This window comes from Nesoenas mayeri (assembly GCF_963082525.1).
Source record: "Nesoenas mayeri genome assembly, chromosome: 3".
In the NCBI taxonomy this organism is placed as follows: Eukaryota; Metazoa; Chordata; class Aves; order Columbiformes; family Columbidae; genus Nesoenas; species Nesoenas mayeri.
This window is the reverse complement of record NC_137544.1, coordinates 29,903,200-29,921,277: the sequence shown is the minus strand read 5'-3', so window position 1 is coordinate 29,921,277 and position 18,078 is coordinate 29,903,200.

The following is an 18,078-nucleotide window of genomic DNA, read 5'->3' as shown; positions in this document are numbered from 1 at the left end:
AGCAAGTTTGCTTTTGATATCACGAAGCTGGGAGGAGTAGCTGACATGCCAGAAGGCTGTGCTGCCATCCAGCAAGACCTGGATGGCTGGAGACTTGGGCGGGGAAAAATTTAATGAAATATAACAAGGGCGAGTGTAGAGTATTGCATCTGTGTAGGAACAACCCCAGGTTCCAGTATAAGTTGGGGAATGACCTATTAGAGGGGAAAGGGACCTGGGGGTCCTGGTGGACAGCAGGATGACCATGAGTCAGCACTGTGCCCTTGTGGCCAGGAAGGCCAATGGCATCCTGGGGTGTATTAGAAGCGGGGTGATCAGTAGGTCGAGAGAGGTTCTCCTTCCCCTCTACTCTGCCCTGGTGAGACCACATCTGGAATATTGTGTCCAGTTCTGGACCCCTCAGTTCAAGAAGGACAGGGAACTGCTGGAGAGAGTCCAGGGCAGGGCAACAAAGATGCTTAAGAAAGTGGAGCATCTCCCTTATGAGGAAAGACTGAGGGAGCTGGGTCTCTTTAGTTTGGAGCAGACTGAGGGGTGACCTTATTAAGGTTTATAAATATATAAAGGGTGAACGTCATGAGGATGGATCCAGGCTCTTGTCAGTGACAACCAATGGTAGGACAAGGAGTAATGGGTTCAAACTGGAACACAAGAAGTTCCACTTAAATTTGAGAAGAAGCTTCTTCTCAGTGAGGGTGACAGAACACTGGAACAGGCTGCCCAGGGGGGTTGTGGAATCTCCTACTCTGGAGACATTCAAAACCCACCTGGACACATTCCTGTGTAACCTCATCTAGGTGATCCTGCTCCGGCAGGGGGATTGGACTAGATGATCTTTTGACGTCCCTTCCAATCCCTAACATTCTGTGATTCTGTGATTATGGGCTCCCTTATAGCTCTAGGCACCTGTGTTTTACGACTAAATCCTATCCTGTCTGCGTGAATCATTGTCCTGTAGCTTTTGTATTTGGCACAATGTATTTCAGGGCATTTTGGCATTCTCAGCACAGCTGTGGGGCTGACATAGTTGTCAAAATTATCTTTCCCCATACTAGTTTTTTAATAAATATTTTTATAGTTTCCATTAAATTCATCAGCATTATGTGATATACAATGGTAAATTAGTGAGGATAAACCAAGTTGTATTGGGTTGTATGGCTAACTATCAAGTTATTGAGCAGCTCCCTGTATTAGTCATTTTGATATCCAGCTGCATTTACATACCCCATTTCCAAAGATGATGTTCCACAATAAAATTTAGAAATAAAAATGCACTAAACATTGATGCCTCAGTTAAAGGTGGTCTTATCTTAATGAAAAAGCCTTTTAAAATTATAAATTCCTCAGAGTGTTTTCTCAAGATATATTATATAGTTTTGGTCCTTTTCCCACATTTAAATAGGTTTTTCTTAGAGCTGTGAAATAATTCTGGGCAGAAAAAATTATCCAGTGCATCATGTCTAAACGTTTTCCCTATTGCTACTACCCTCTCTGCCCTGTTAGATGGGAGAAAAAAAAAAAAAAAAAAAAAAAGCTTACAGATTCATTAGCAGATGCACTGATCCTACTGATTCTATATCTCTTAATAAATAGGATGTTCATGAAGACAGTCTGTTTATATTCATTTATGATCTCTAGCAGCATAGGGGCTTTTTTGAGTTTTTTGAGTCCTCTCCTCACATTATCTATCAGGTTTATGGGTCTGGAAAGGATGAGAATAGCTTTAAAAAGACCACATGTGGGCTGCAAAGCCTTTCTAGGAGCCCATAGGGGTCTCTGTGGGACAATCCATATGGCTGAGAGTTCTGTGATGCAGCAGGCATAAAACAGCATCCCTGCCTTTCAAACAGACAGAGCTATTGATATGAAATGACAGAGATGGAAATACTGCTGGAAAAAACAGTGGGAAATAATGTGGCTAGAGGCAGAATTAAATATAACTGTACACCTTGCTGTCTTTGCAAAGGGTTGGGTTTGTTTGATTTCCCCCTCCAGTTTCATTTCACTTTGGTTCCTTTCACAACTTATAATACTGGGGTATGTAAGCACTTCCATTAAAATACTTCCTTATTTTCAAGAAGACAAACAATGTGTGATTATTCACATGTTTTAGAATACAACATACATTGTCAGGAAGAAAGGTTCTATTCTAGGCCTTTTCTATGATACGTAGAACATCAGTGAAAATAAGATTAAGTTTTTGCACAGGAAATTTTCTTGAAATTTAATTTAGATTAACTCCTTGTTGAAAAAAAAAAAAAACCATAATGGATTTGTCATAATCTTATTGTCCAGCTGTCCACTGTTCTACAGTGCTGATCTGTACATCGGTGAGATTTCTATCTGAGTTTGAGTACCTACTCTACAGCATTACACTAAGACCAGGGGTTTCACTGGCAGCTCTTCAGTCATGACTGAAGTCTGTTTTAAATTTAATTTCTCATAGATATCACAGGGGAATTTATTTGCACATAATGTAAAGGGAACCCAAGGTATATTATGGATGATGAAAGCAAAAGCAGCTTCTTCCTGAAATTCTCCACAGATAAGCTGCAGCAACTGCCTCTGGGTGTTCTTGGTTCTCTTTCACCACTTTGCCATCTGGGGAAACATAAGAGAATAAATACATCAGATTCTGCAGGTTATATGAATTGTTTTCCTCCTTTTCCTCATACGTATAAACATGGGAAAAATATTGTAACTAGTGACAAATGAGGTAACTAAATACTGCAGCTTTGCTTAGATGCAGATAAAAAGATTGTAAACTTTGCTTGACAGTGTCCAGTCACAGCATGAAGGACAAATTTTTCATGGACTTCGCATTAGTGTGATGTATGGTTCTCTTTGCCCCCTCCCCCCCAATAAATTACCTTCATCCAGGATAAATGTAAATATAAGAACAAGCAGTAACATTGCTCGATAATTTAATTCTCTTTCACTGTGTCCTTGAAACTTCTCACAAAGCATTGCAATTTTTTAGAGTGACTTAATGCATAAAGTATCAAAGTACTGAGAGATCCCAATAGCTTCACAAAATTAGACAGGCATTGATTTTACACATTTTTTTTTTCTTTATTAACATCTTTCTTTGTATACAAAAGGAAATTTGATGGAATAGGGCTGTCCCTGGTATTCAAAATTATAGAACCAATTGAGATGTTTATTATTAAATAGTTGGCATTATTCCATGTTCTAAATTTTAAGATTACAGAGTTATTACATTCTGTCAATAAAATTAAGAATGTGTACACTGATTCATTTTCAGGTAAACATGAACAAAAATGGTTTTAACTTCTAGAACCTGTGAGACTATACTGCTCAAAGGCCTTCATTTGTAGAAGTCTCAGCTGAAAATGTCTGAACATGATTGGGATTTTTTTTTTTTTCTGAATGAGTGTGTACTGTTGAATAATTCTTACTTGCATCTTTTATATCATACCTTGTGGTCTTCATTATGGATACAAAGCACCTTTGATTTTTAGAGGTCTGAATACAAAAGTCTACCTCATGTGATATAATATTCATAATATTCATATTAATTCATCTACCCAGAATGTCTATAGGCCCAAAAAGCAGAAGCCCTGTATTTTTTACTATGATCACAGAAAAAAGAAGAAACACGCCAAAACATGCCAGTCTATTCATCTTTCTCACCAAGGAAGAAAGTACTGGAATATTCAATGTTCAGCTGAAGGAGTTAACTCACAGGGATGAATCCCTGCTAATTTGTACCTTCTCTCTATCTTGCCCTGTACTCCCTGCATATGTGATCATGTGATGGTCTGACTTAGAGTGGTCGTAACTGCTTCTTTTTAACATGCCCTGTGTGCTGCTGACCTATTCATTCTGTCAAGGTATGGGATCTATAGTCTCAGCTCCACTGACAGGGAGATGTCAGGCCTTATTTTCTTCAGACCAGTGCTAATCAAGTACAAAAACAGGAGTTTCACCACTATCAGATTTGGAGAGTTGTGCTTAACTTCAGACACTAAGGAAACTGCAAAGCTAATAACAGAAAGGCTATAAATTTTGCTAGCTTTTCAAAAGTACAGGACATGATGACCATGCAGTATGGTTCATGGATCTTTTTGGATTGAAGTCTGTGTTCCTGATAGATGGCATGGCTGTGACTTACGATTTTTATGATTTTTAGTAGGGCACATTAAGTTGTAATATGTATAAGAAAAAAAGAGGAAATCTGCAAAACTTGGTGGGTATAACAATACATTTTTAAGAGCACTAATATTGAAACAATTGTTAGTAGAAGTAGAGGAAAGGTATCTCCAGCCCTTTTACTTCCCTGTTAAATTTGCACATGGATACCATAACATTTTCATTTGCTTTTCTTTTTGTCAATACCACTATTACTGTAATTGCCATAAACAATTAAGACAATATTTAAAGCACGGTTACCTCAAATTCTGTTTGTAGGAGCAAAGAGATGTTATATGCATTCTTAATTCACAGTTGATAATCACATTTGGGAATATCATTGCACATTAGGCTAGGTCTTATCTGCTATAAATAGGTATGGTTCCACAGATGGTTCCCTTTTTATGCTCTTGTCTATAATTTGCATTGGTTTGTATTAATCAGCAGTATATGTTGCCTTCTTATAGGTAACATGTCTGAGCTGTAACCATTGGCATGTGATATGCTGATGTGGAAAGTCCTAGTGGAAACAAAAGTCTTTAACTAATATTTGGGGGAACAAGCAGTTCTGTTTAATGTTGTCTGAAAGCCAAGGACTCCTGATGATAAATGCAGGAGATCTGTTTTCTCTTGCAACAACTGACTGTGATTCAGCTTAAGGAATAACAGTAAAAGGCTTCCAAAGTTTCATCACTTTTTTTTTCATTTGTATTCATTTGTCCAAGATGAATGTTTTCAAAAAGAAAACTTTGTAACTAGAGAAAAAAAAAAACTACACTATATGTATCTGCTTACAGTTCCTATCTACTCTTTCTCTGTGCAGAGAACTGATTTAGACTACGATAGAATCTGAGGACTATCTGTCACCTGCATCATCAGAGGTAATCATAACCCAGTTTTCAGTATATTCTCTGGTGTTACAAAGATGGAATTTGAGCCAGATTTTTTTAAATTAAGATTGTGGGTAGATTTTGTATTATTTCTATCTAGCTGTTAGCAGGACTAGTGGGAGAACATTCAAAATGGCATTATTGTCTGTGATATGCCTTTGTACTTTGTACTACCCTTAGGAAAAGCATGTTGGACTATTTTGTTCTCACATCATACATGTGTATGTTTCTATTTCCATTCTTTCAATGGCGTCCTTGGTATATTTAATATCTGTGAATTAAACCCACTTCAGTAAAAGCTTTGTCTATTATATACCGTGATACAGATTCAGTTTCATATAGGCAGTTTTAAGTAAGTGTACACTGCTTTGAGTAAAAAAAAATTAAAAAAACCCCAAAATTAAAAAAATGACCAGATAGAGCAGTATCCTTGACAGTGATAAGAAGATTATAGAAGCGGTAGGTATTGCTAAGGTTCTGGTGAGACACAGAAGAGCTCTTTTGAACCATATCAGGATATGATTTATTGTAACCACAGTTTATCATCCAGTGGGCATGAGTACCTTAGACTTACTGGAAACAGAGGCCTGAATTCATCTCAGTTGCTCTATGGTGCTTGGATAATGCTCTATAACAATGTGTTTTGAAGAGAGAAACAGTGTTTGAATACATGTGTTGCATAGCTTAAATTATTATAAACTGCAACAAAAAATTGTGACTGTCTTTCTTCATTGTTTCTGCATATTATTTAATATGAAACTTTTCAGTTCAGTGATGACAATTACAAGCCAAATTTCACTATAGAAAACATTGACATCGAGCCTTTGTCTTGCAAGCTTATATCTGACCTTTTTCTTAAAACATGCAGGTTCAATGGGAACATGCTGATTTTGAAGATAAATCAGTATATATAATGTAAGAACGCCTGTCAAATTTGGCTATTAAAACTATATTTTCTATTACATTATCAATAAGATAAATAGTGACCATGTGGCAGCTTTAAGTCTAAAAAAGAAAAAAAATCCAAGATCTCCAAAATATATGTGCTAGACAGATCTAAAGAACTCAGCAACAGGTTTCCATATCAATAACTTAGTCTTCAGATTTTAATAGCTTTGGTGATCTAGGGAAATAGACTCTATATCCAGCAAAATGCAGGTTTATAGCTCAGTGGATGGAGATTCAGGCTTCCATTATAAATAAATGGTATTGCATTAAATTGCCCTAGCCTTTTACTGCACAACACTATCTGATGCTAGTAAAATATTGCTACATTACTTTGCCCTTTGTACCAACAACAGCAGCACATATTGCCAACAACAATTAATTTGCCCCAGGGAACTCTGGGTTCTTTCTGAACTGCAGTACATGTGAATAAAGGTGAGCTGAGCATGTGTTTCCCCCCTTTACTCCCAATGCAAGATACGCTAGCTTTTATGGCAGAAGGACTGAAATGAAAATGACTGAAAAGTCATCTTATCCTACCATTTTTGCTCCTTTGTGCTATTCATTCTTGTATGAATATGTGATAAGACAGATGCTCTGTTACAATATGCAGGTCATACTGAGCACATATTTTGCTTTTTTTTTAATGAATAAAATATGAAAAAATAGCAGTAAAGACTTGAATTTTTAGACTCCAGCATTATAAAAAAGATGGTCCTTAATTTATTAAGTATTTCACAGAATCTTATAAGATAAGCTTTTCTCTTCACTTGACAACATACATTATAACAGTTTAGTAGAAGTATCACTTATTCAAAGTGTTTTCCTTTGAGTTTGCATTTTACAACTGTAACAGGGTCCTTCTCCCCACTCCTAAGCAGAACATTAACGGAAACTAATGTGTTCATGCTTACACACAGTGTTAGTATGTTGGAACAGGTCAGGTATGGATTGATATACTTAGTTTTCAGTCAGGTTTTGCAAGCTGTTGTGACGTCAGTGTAGTTATGGCTGTACTAACCTTGATATCTATGCTATGTTGTCTACTAACTCAAATGTTTCTGCTCTGCACTGTAGTGTAGGCAAATCTCTTGGTGAATGGAAAAGCCACTTTCATTTCCTAGCGTTTGTTGTTCAAGGAAGACTTTTATTCTTTTTGCTGCAATTAACTTGGTTTCCTGCTTTATGAGATCCTCTCTGTTGGTGCTTTTAATTGTAAAGCAAAGTTTTCATAAACATGATCAAAACTGTTTTATTCATAACTATATTTTGTTTGATGAGCTTTATTGATCATGACTCCCCTTGTTTAGAAACAAAAGGAACTGCACTCACAGAATCACTACTCTTTCCTTCTTCTCTTCAGGAGCAATTATGTCTATCAGCCTCTTTATTTATTCACTGAGAAAAGTCACTCCATGCTGTTAGGAACTGTAAATTGAATTGCATTGCAGAACATGAAATATAAAGTCTCAGATAACAAAAACTGGCTGTAATTACATTCATATACACATACACAAAAAAATAAAACCAGTAAGGGAGACTTCTAATGCTGAGTGCCATGAAAACCAAACCCAAGCCCAAGGAAATCTAGTTCTGAATGAAATACTCCATGTCTTCCAACTTGTGTCATTAGACACATAATGAAATTTATTAACATGACAGTCTGCTGTGCTTAGATATTGGTCAAAGCAGGGAAGGTGTCATGAAGTTGTTTGTAAGTTTTATTTGTTTATCTTTCAATTAAAATAAATTTGTGTGAGTGAGAGAATATGTCCTTGGTGAAGTGTAATCAGGTCATGAGTCCTAATTCTGTACCTGCTACCTACCTGTGTACATTGCAAGGAATTTTTTTTTTCTATGGTTTACCTATCTATCAAGTGGGAATTATACATGTTTTGTGGATAAATTTGTTGAAAATTCTGAGGTACGTTTTGAAAATGTAGAGTGCTATCTAAATATTAAGACTTATATCCACATAAGTGTTTAAGCACTTAACACTTGTCAAAACAAACAGAATTAAGTGCCTAAATGTCTTTTTTTTTGCAAATCTGAGCTTTTGTGCTCGCTATTTGTAACTTTTGTTTTTCATTTAATTAAGCACTTGTTGCTTGTAGATGATGAGGAACAAGTTCAATAAAGAAAATTACATGGTGACAAGTATTTTTCCCATACTGCAGCTTATTGCAACTGTACTTTGTTTTATACAATGCATTTTCCATCTTAAGGCCTCAAGTAGGTTTCTATTAACATAAGGAGAAATTATTAAGAGAAAAATATAAGCCTTTAGTCCAAAGCTGAGTTGCTCTTCTGATGTACAGGTGTAACTGCAGTTATTACTCTAGGGAGCACTGTATGTGCAAAGGTTTCAGTTTTGTTTTGTTTTGGATTTTTACATTCAAAAAATAATGCAGTTAATACATTTTTGGTCTACAGAAGTAGTTACATGTGCCAAAGTCGTGATTTCCATCTTTGAGTGCTATGAATAGAAGGATCTTAACTGTGTGGAAGGCAAGAATATGAGACAGAGCCAGGCATGATGAGAGAAATGGCTTGATGAATTCATAACCAAGGAGTTCACTTAAGGCTTCTGTGGACCATTCAACTTACAATGACCTAAGCATTGTCATCCATGGCTATGCAGAGATTTTATTCAGCTTACAGGTGCACAGACCTTTAAGCCTTTATCCATTCACATCTATGAACTGTTGCTGCATAAAGCAAATTTGTATGTAATACACTGCTATGATACAGGGAATTAGCCATTGAAGTACAAGTGAATTCTGATTTTTTTGACAGATAAAGAAACAAACAGCATGCTGAAGACATTAATGAAGTGTTTGATACCCCTACCACATAGATACAGCAGTCAATCAAGTTGTGCCAGTCTGTAGTAGTTAAGAACTGAACTAGTGTCTTTTTTTCAGTTTTTTATTTTCCAAATCCCTTTACTCAATGTCTGTATTTTTTGTAAGAACTCTGTCTCAGTATGTCCTTTCATATTTTAGGAATATCTTGCATAAATCAAGTCAATAGTGACCTCTTAAATGGAAACTCCAAAACCAACCAGGACAATTTTGGAACATTGTTAATACAATATTGGAAGAAAATGTATGAGTATTTCTGATACAAATACAGTATATAACTTAAGGCAGATTTTAAAAGCCACAAGAGATCTTTGTAGTTACCTTCTCTAGTCCATACATAAAGCTGTATAAACAATGTGAAATAAGAAATTCCTACATCATGCCTACAGCTGAGATAGATAATATCTTTTTGACAAACCTAAATAAAATAAAATGTATGTTAAATTTTAAAATCCACTATGGCTCCTTGTGTATACATGTGAAGGCTTAACAGAATTTATACTTGTCAGTATTAATGGAAATTGTATTCACTTATGGAAAAAGTGATGAATGATGAATGATTTATTTAAATTTTACCTATAAGTTTAAGATAATGCTGTTACTGGAGGTTAAGTTCTATAAGAGTAGCAATAACAATAAAAAGTTTGTATCTTGAAAAGATTATAGTCTGGCCTCTCCCAAGTCACAGCAAAAAAAAATACATATATATATATAAAGGCATGAAATGGATGGAATAAATGGATGGATGGACCACCCGGTGGATAAGGAATTGGTTGAGTGGTCACACTCAAAGAGTTATGGTCAAGAGCTTCATGTCTAAGTGAAGACAAGTGATAAGTGGCTTTCCTCAGGGGCTAGTATTGGGATAGACACTGTTTAACATCTTTGTTGACAACATGGACAGTGGGACTGAGGGCATCCTCTGCAGCTTTGCTGATGACACCAAGCTGTGTGGTGTGCTTGACATGTTGAAGGGAAAGGATACAATACAGGGAGACCTTGACAGGCTTGAGAGGGGGGCCCGTGTGAATTTCATGTAGTTTAGTAAGGCTGACATGGGTCATGGCAATCTCAAGTGCAAATACAGACTGGGTGGAGAATGGATCGAAAGTAGCCCTGAGGAGAAGGACTTGGAGGTGTTGGTCGATGAAAAGTTTGACATGAACCATCAATGTGCACCTGCAGCCCAGAAGGCCAACCATGTCCTGGGCTGTGTCAAAAGAATCATGGCCAGCAGGTTGAAGGAGATGATTCTCTTCCTCTTCTTCTCTATTCTGAGATCCCACCTGGAGTACTACATCCAGCTCTGGAATACCCAGAGCAAGAAAGGCACAGACCTGTTGGAGTGAGTCCAGAGGAGGGCCACAAAAATGATCAGAGGGGTGGAACACCTCTCCTATGAAGGAAATCTGAGAGATTTGGGATTGTTCAACCTGGAGAAGAGAAGTCTCCAGGGAGACCTTATTGAGGCTTTTCAATACTTAAAGGAGGCTTATAGGAAAGATGAGGAGACACTTTTTACAAGGGCCTGTAGTGATAGCACAAGGAATAATGTTTTAAACTAAAAGAGAGTAGATTTAGAGTAGACATAGGGACGAAATTCTTCCCTATGAGGGTGGTGAGGCACTGGAACTGGTTGCCCAGGTTGTGGGTGCCCCACCCCTGGAAGTGTTCAAGGCCAGGTTGGATGGGGCTTTGAGCAACTGCTTTTAGTGGAAGGTGTCCCTGCCCATCGCAGGGAGTTTGGAACTAGATGGTTTAATGGGTCCCTTCCTACCCCAACAATTCTATGATTCTATGAAATGGAAGAACAAACAAGAAAAATTATGACAGACATAAAATTGTTTTTGAACTACTATTTCTTCATTATTCAAATCAGTTAAATTTAAGCAAACAATGACTCTTCATGTTGACTATGTAGTTGCATGCTGGCAGCTTACTTGAAAGCATCGTTATAAAATAAGTCTTATTAAAATCCTTGGAAAAAAGCAGATTCTGCAAAATAAACTAGCTAACTACCTAACTAACTAAACTTATGCATTGCATCCAGGCTTACAGACCTGAGTTGTTTTCTTAACCATGCATATTTGGGATTAACAATCTTTTAATATTCCCTGAAATAGGGTTGAGGATTATACACACTGAAAATTTAAGGAGTACATGTTAGATGCTTTTAGTTTTTACACTGATATTTTAAATACAAACTCTTGCACTATTCAGTTGTCACGTGACTTAGTTTGAGTCTAGTCTAACCCACAAGGAGCAGAAGAGAATAGTGCATTTTCCTGACCAACTTCCCAAAGACTGTGGGGTTTCTGTTGTTGTCAAATTTTTGTAATTTTTAAGTGGAAAAGAACCGGTTAAAAGGCTTTGGCTTAAGACAGCACAAAACCACCAGGGAAATGCATGGATAACAGAGAAGCTTCTTGATCCATATAATACAGTCAATAAGACTGAGACTCCCAAGGTGGGTCTTAAGGTCCTTGTTTTTAACTTTGTGCCTGTGTTGCCTTTTGGACTAGTAGCATGTGTTTCCGAAGCTCCTGAAATCATGAGGGACTTGGCATCATGGAAGAGGATCTTTCATAAAAGATTAGTGTAGACTCATTTAATTCCAAGCTGTAAAGCTGATAATACCTGAGAGTTCCTGATCTCACATATATTTTTAATAGGGACTGAAGAAGAACCACTTGCAAGGCACTCTTAATATAAATATTTTGTGGAGTTTTTTAAAAGTCAAAACATGGATGAAACAAAAAATTATTTTAAAAGTCTGAAACATGAGATTTATACTCTATAACAAACCTTTGAAATATTTTTTTTTAATAAATTAAGACACAATGAAGCAGGATTTCTTCTTAAAGGATTTTGCAGATTCTCATTCTTACAGAAACATATTTAATTGGCAACTATCCTATTTTCTTTGTACATGGTCAAACTTGATGCACTGCAGTGTTCTGCACATTTGTATTTAATGTTGGTAAACGTCTGTCATGGAGGCACCTCGGGGTTAGTTTAAGGGACGACAGGGTCCAAAAAGAAAGTGCAGCAGATTGACTGGTGGAAGATGGGGTTTTAGCACTTCAAAGTGTCTTGAATACAGGTTTGGATATCAGTTGAGTAAATTATTAAGGGGCAGCAACTACTACAACAGGAGGTCCACAGTGTGCATGTACATGGCTTCACCAAAACAATGCCAGAACCGTCCCTGAGTCCGGGAAGAGTACACACTTGCCTGAATGCGGTGTGGGATTATTTTAAAGGGATACATGTACTTGTGTTGAATACGGAAAGTGTACACTTGCGATTCTGCAAGGATTAATTTATAATACACTCACAATCTTGCAAGGTGAAAATACACGTGCATGGAATATTACACGTGCTTATGTGGAAGCACGGGAGGAAAATACGCTCGTGATTATGCGAGGAAATAATTTATACACGTGCTCGTATTGAGCACGGAAAGTATGCATGCAAATGTGCATGGAAAGTATAAATACATGTGCAAATGTGCATGGAAAGCAGATACACTCGCAATCCTGTGAGAGTTAATTTTACTCACACACGTGGTGGCAAGGCAAGCGGAGTCTCTGTTCCAGGGTGGGGGGAAAGCGGCTCCTGGTGGCAGCGGCTCATCTCATAACTCCAAGAGTATCGCGCACAAGTGGCGCGCCTCAACGAGAATCCTGGTTTTTTATGGCCTGATCAGATCTGACTGTAGGCATTCCAGAAGCTTCTCTGCACCCCCATCCAGGCTGTGGGGTGCCCCTGAAGCTTCCAAACATCACCCACACTGGCCGTGGGCGCCCAGCGGCTCCCTGGTGCCTCTGCGCTCCCTTCTCCTCTCTCTTAACGACCCTGGCCAGCGGCCTCTGGGGTCAAACAAAAGAAGCTGTTAGCCTCAAGCAGCAGAGAGAGACGGAGATGGGTCTACGCCTTCCATATGGAAGGAAGAGAGGGGGAGAAAAGGGGTGGTTTGCATTCTGTCACAAGGTCTTTATATGATAATATTGTTATTTAAACACAGATATGTGTTTGAGCTTGAAAATGTAATGATCACAAAAAAGAGAAGGATCAAATTTAGATGAAAGGGCAGATTAGGAGTCGGTTACAGTTATTTTCATAATCAAGTATTTATTATTTTTTTGTGTGTTTGTTTACCTATTGAACATTTGTGACAACTTAGCAACCATGTACATATATCTAAGTGCAGAAGTCTATTTAAGAATCTACCCTTTTCAACCCTGCTGGTAAGAAACTTCCATAGAATATAAAAGAAGTGTCATTGTAGGTTCAGTCATGCAGTCAGTGAACAAAAATAAGGCAGTTAAGAAATGTGATTATGGTCTATGAAAGAGATTTCTCTCTTTAAGAGGTGTTCTCTCTTTAAGAGGTGTTTTCAGATTTATTCTTTTGACAAAATGCACCACATGATGTATCACAAAATGTATCTAGGATGATTCAATCATGTCCATGTGCAGAGAGGTGCTTAGTGCTTCCCACGGAAGTAATTCCAGAGGTGCTTGGCACAGGATGTTCTCACAGAGTGCCTCCAACTCACAGAGTCACTGTAAAATCAGTAGTTTCTCTTCAATTTCTGTCTGTCTTAGTGCTAGAAAGGGTGTCTTTGTTTCTAGATCTGTATTTTTTACTCCAAGACAGCCTGTCACAGTTACAGTGAAATGAAACTTGAAAAGAATTTAAAATGTCTCATCAGGTGTTGTCTCACCTCCAGCATTCTCTCTTTTCAAAGTAATTTTCTCTGAATCAAGGACCTCCCCAGAACATAGGATGGCTACAAAGTTTATCCTGAAGAAATTCACCTGTGGAACGTTTTGCAAGGGGTGCACAACTGACTTATTTTGTTTAAGCTGTACTTTAATTATCAGTGTGTCTTCACACAAAATATATCTGTTTCCATTTGGAAATTATCAGTTAGAGCTCCTTCTGGTTCATTTCAATGGACCAACACGAACATCTGTACGAAATATCCTTTTGTTGTGGTTTATGATCAGTGCCCCACAATGTTTGTAGAGAGAAATGTTGGCTTTATTTCTTTTTAATAATTTTGGAGAGGTTTTTTTTGTTTTGGGTTTTTTTTTTTGTTTTTTTTTTTTTTTTCAGTAAATAAAGCCAACTTTCTATGAAGATGGCTTATTTTAACCAAAAAGGAAATGTTTGCTGTATTATCTACATGTGCCTTAATTTGTGCAATGCAGTCTGTACATAAGCGGATTTCTCTCTTACTAATGGAATGGATAAACACTTAAAATTTTAATGAAGCCTGAGAGCTGGTTTATATTTGTACTAATGTTTGGGAAGGATAATGTTCTTGTACAGAAATTAGCATTATGAAACTAAAAGTTATGTGTAATTGTTCTACATTGTCTTATGTCCTCTTAACTGTTTAAGAACATTAAATCTCCACTTGATGAGCAGACAGGACAAAGTAACTAAACTTTTCTTTAGGAAAAGAAAACAAGAGATCATTAAAGATTAAACTAATAGCTTTAAATAAAAACCATTTATCAAACCAATGTAAGTAGGAGAGGTCTTTTGTTTCTAATCCACCATGTTTTCAGTCTCTATTCTCCCTTTCTTTACAGGGTAATTTACATTTTTCCAGGTGTTGAGAGAACAGAATACTTAAATGCAGCTTACTAATAAGAAAAGGCAGTCACAACAGAACAGATTGTGTAGAGGCTGATGTGCAGGAAATAAAGTTTCTGGAACACAGTGAATGAATAACAGTGTCTTTATAGTTTAAGAATCTGATTTTTGTGAAATATCTTGATCCTCATGAAACTAATCTTCTTACAGCAGTTTAGCTTATATTCTAGTAATACGAGGAAGAGTAAGATGGAGAAGTGAGGCTGCAGCACAGTATTTCATCCATTATCATTAGTTATTTTACATGGAAATAATGGAATTACCTTGCATACACTTATGTTGTAACCATCTTGAATTTCCCTGCTGAGACCATCTTGAAATGTGCCACATTGCTTTTTTTTTCACAGAACTTCCCAATATGCTACCTTAACAGAGAGTCCTGCTTCAAACTGTGTAGCATGATGGGGCAACATGCTTTTGCTTGGTACTTCAGGGTAGTTTGCACAAGGTTAAATTTACCCATGTGCTTTTATCCAGAATTTTAAGTTACTTCCCTTTACCTCCCCTTCAGCCTGGGTCTACTCATGTGTAAGAAATCTCTGAACACAGCAGCCTGCAATGCATTAACGTAAAAATGGAAATACAAGCCTAGCTGTTACAGTATTAAGCTTCTGAGTGCTTGACTTATCAGTAGATATTTTGACAGGAAGCACAGGGAAAGTGTCCCAAATAGCAAATGTGAGTGACCAATTACAAGTAAAGTGCAGACTGAGAGCTTTGTAAATGTAAGTGAATTACACAGATAGGACTTCTAACTTTATTACTTCCCTAGCTGCTGTGCCCTTAATATTATTTTAAATTATATTATATTATTTTAAATTATATTATATTATTTTCAGTAGATAATTTAAATATAAAGCATTACATCTATTTTACTGGATTATCTGTATGCACCCAGAGATTAATGTAACCCTTTTCTAATCGGTTGGTGGTTTTGCAGATATTTTCTTCTGCCAGCCTAGCTATTTATATCAGTAGACTGACAAACGTTGTCCACAATTAATTACATTGTTCAGAGGTGTTGATCATTTTAGAAAAATGCATAAGGGATTTTGCTGGCTTATTGATGCTGGTTTCCTCATTAACCTCTTTTTGAATGAGATGGGACAGCTCTCTTGACAAAAAATTTAAGATGTGTAGGGTAGCTATGAACTAGATATGCTTGGCTTCTGATTATTTTTATTTCATATAATATAAAATTTCATAAGGTATTTGGGTAATATGTCAGAATAATTAATAACTTCAAAGAATCTGTGATTTGAAAATATATTATGTAGATAGAAAAATTACGACATATATTAATCTGAATATTCGATTTATTTCTGCAGCTGAAGTCTACATATTAACACAGCTTTCTGTTTTTGAAAGGGGTGCTGGTGACTTAAAATTCCTGATGAGCATATTCAGCTATCAGCAAGTTTCAGGACTATAAATTACATGTATAAATTTGCGCATCTGCTTCGAACTTTTGAAAGTTTAAGTTCAAAAATTTTCTTCCATAAAGAAAATAAGACAAAACAAGGCAAAACAGTTTTTCCTTGTGGCTGAAGTAATTACTTAGCTTTGAATCACTCCTAGCTTTCTGTTAGTAGAAGCTGTTTGAACTGGACATTTCTGTGTTATACCTTCTTTGTGAAAGAACAGTATTGCATCAGTTTTTTTTGCCATGACTAAAGCATGAACAAAGAGCAAACATTTCCTACCTAATGGTTTCCATACACACTTTATGAGGAAATTTACCAAGGAGCTTTGTCACTGTTGTTTTTCTTTTTTAGTAGCACAGCCATGACTGGCTTGCTGGTTGCTTTCTACTTTCAATACTCTCAGATATAATCAGTGACAACAGTATGACTTACATTTACAATCAGTTTTTGAAGAAACTTGTCATGTTCCACTTTGGCTTAATCTTGTGTTGTGCAGCATGGCATCCTGTGAAGTCCCCAGAAAAGAGTCTATAATCCTCAGATAGCTTGTGTATTCTATAAGTTATAGTTGCTACTTCCATGCAAAGTGATCCAAAAGTTGCAATATTTTCAATTAACTCTGAAGAGGACTGATTAGTTAATACCAAAGACATATCAGACATGCCAGATATACACCAGCAGGCAGTGAGCAATCATGACAGGTCTGTTGATTATGGAGTTTGAAATAATACAAACTTCAATAAATTAAAATGTATAAAGAGAAGAATTTGGTTTACACCTTACAAATCCATTAAATCCCTGCTATTGGTATGCTCAGTAAGTAAACTTCAGGCTATTTTGTGATACAACAAAATTGACTACAACAAATGTTAATTGTTTTTTTATCAGGCAAAGTTGAAACATATGAACTATAATGCAATATATTAGTTGCAGAATATACTACTGCATTCTTCTTTGGGTAAAAATTTCTGTACATTTACATATATATGTATCTTCAATTCCTAATTGCAGAGAAATTTTCTCTGTGATTTTATAAGCTTAAAATGGAAAATGTATTGAGAAATGACATCACCTGAGAATCTTAGACACTATTTCTTTTCAAAGTCTATTTTTAACATCCTCTACACGGCAATTAGGTTTTTTTTCCATTGCAATCAAAATGCTATCATGGTGATTCTGTGAGGTGCCGCAGCATATAGATCTTACAATTGCACTTTATTCTAAATAAAAGATCTCACCATTTGAAAGCTTCTATTATCTCTAGCCTGTTGCAGCAAATCTATGTCTACTGATCCACTGGATGAACAAGGATGAATTACAAATAGGAGAACAAAGAGATCAGTTTATGTATACACTGAATTCCCTTAGATATCCCCATCCATTCTCTTCAGTTTAGTGCACTGTCTGCAAACCTCAAAGAAATGCTGTACATTTCCAGGTCTGCTGGATGATTACAGAATTGTAACTTTACAGGTTTATTTGAACTTCTTTGCATGTTGGCCTTCAATCGTCTTGAATGAAAAAGCTACTGTAGGTTGTAAGAGAAGTTTTTCCTGTAAAGGTTGGATGCACTCTCCAGATCTAAAACTTTGGAAGGTGATAGAAGTCTAGTTCTTAAACTTAAATTGTGGATATAATTGTTAGATGACCCTAAGCCATGGACGGGAAAAAGCGAGCACAAGCCCAGAGTAATTTTCCTCTGTGCTTGCTATTGTGCTGGTTTTTTACCTAGACACCTTCAATCTACCAGAGTTGATTTTATTGTTAGGACTGAGCAAACAATGAGTACAGAAGGACAAAGAATGTCAAAATACTAAATGTCTCCTGTACCCAAATGAAGAGTGGAAAAAGAGACTTGGGCAAAATCAAATGATCACAAGGGACAATAACTGAAAAAAGGGAGGACAGTGAGTGTTGCATTATTGAAAATGACAAATACAAGAAAGCTGGGTTGTGGCATCAAATAGACCATTCCTAGTGTGCCTATTTGTATTGGCCAGTGCACAATACAAGGTCAAGAAAGGTTTTGGCGTGGCACACTATGACTGTCCTAGTCAGTCTCCCTTTGGATAATGAAACTTTGGAACATCAATGTTTTGCTTTAAGAAGCAAATTCAGAATCCTCTGAAGTCC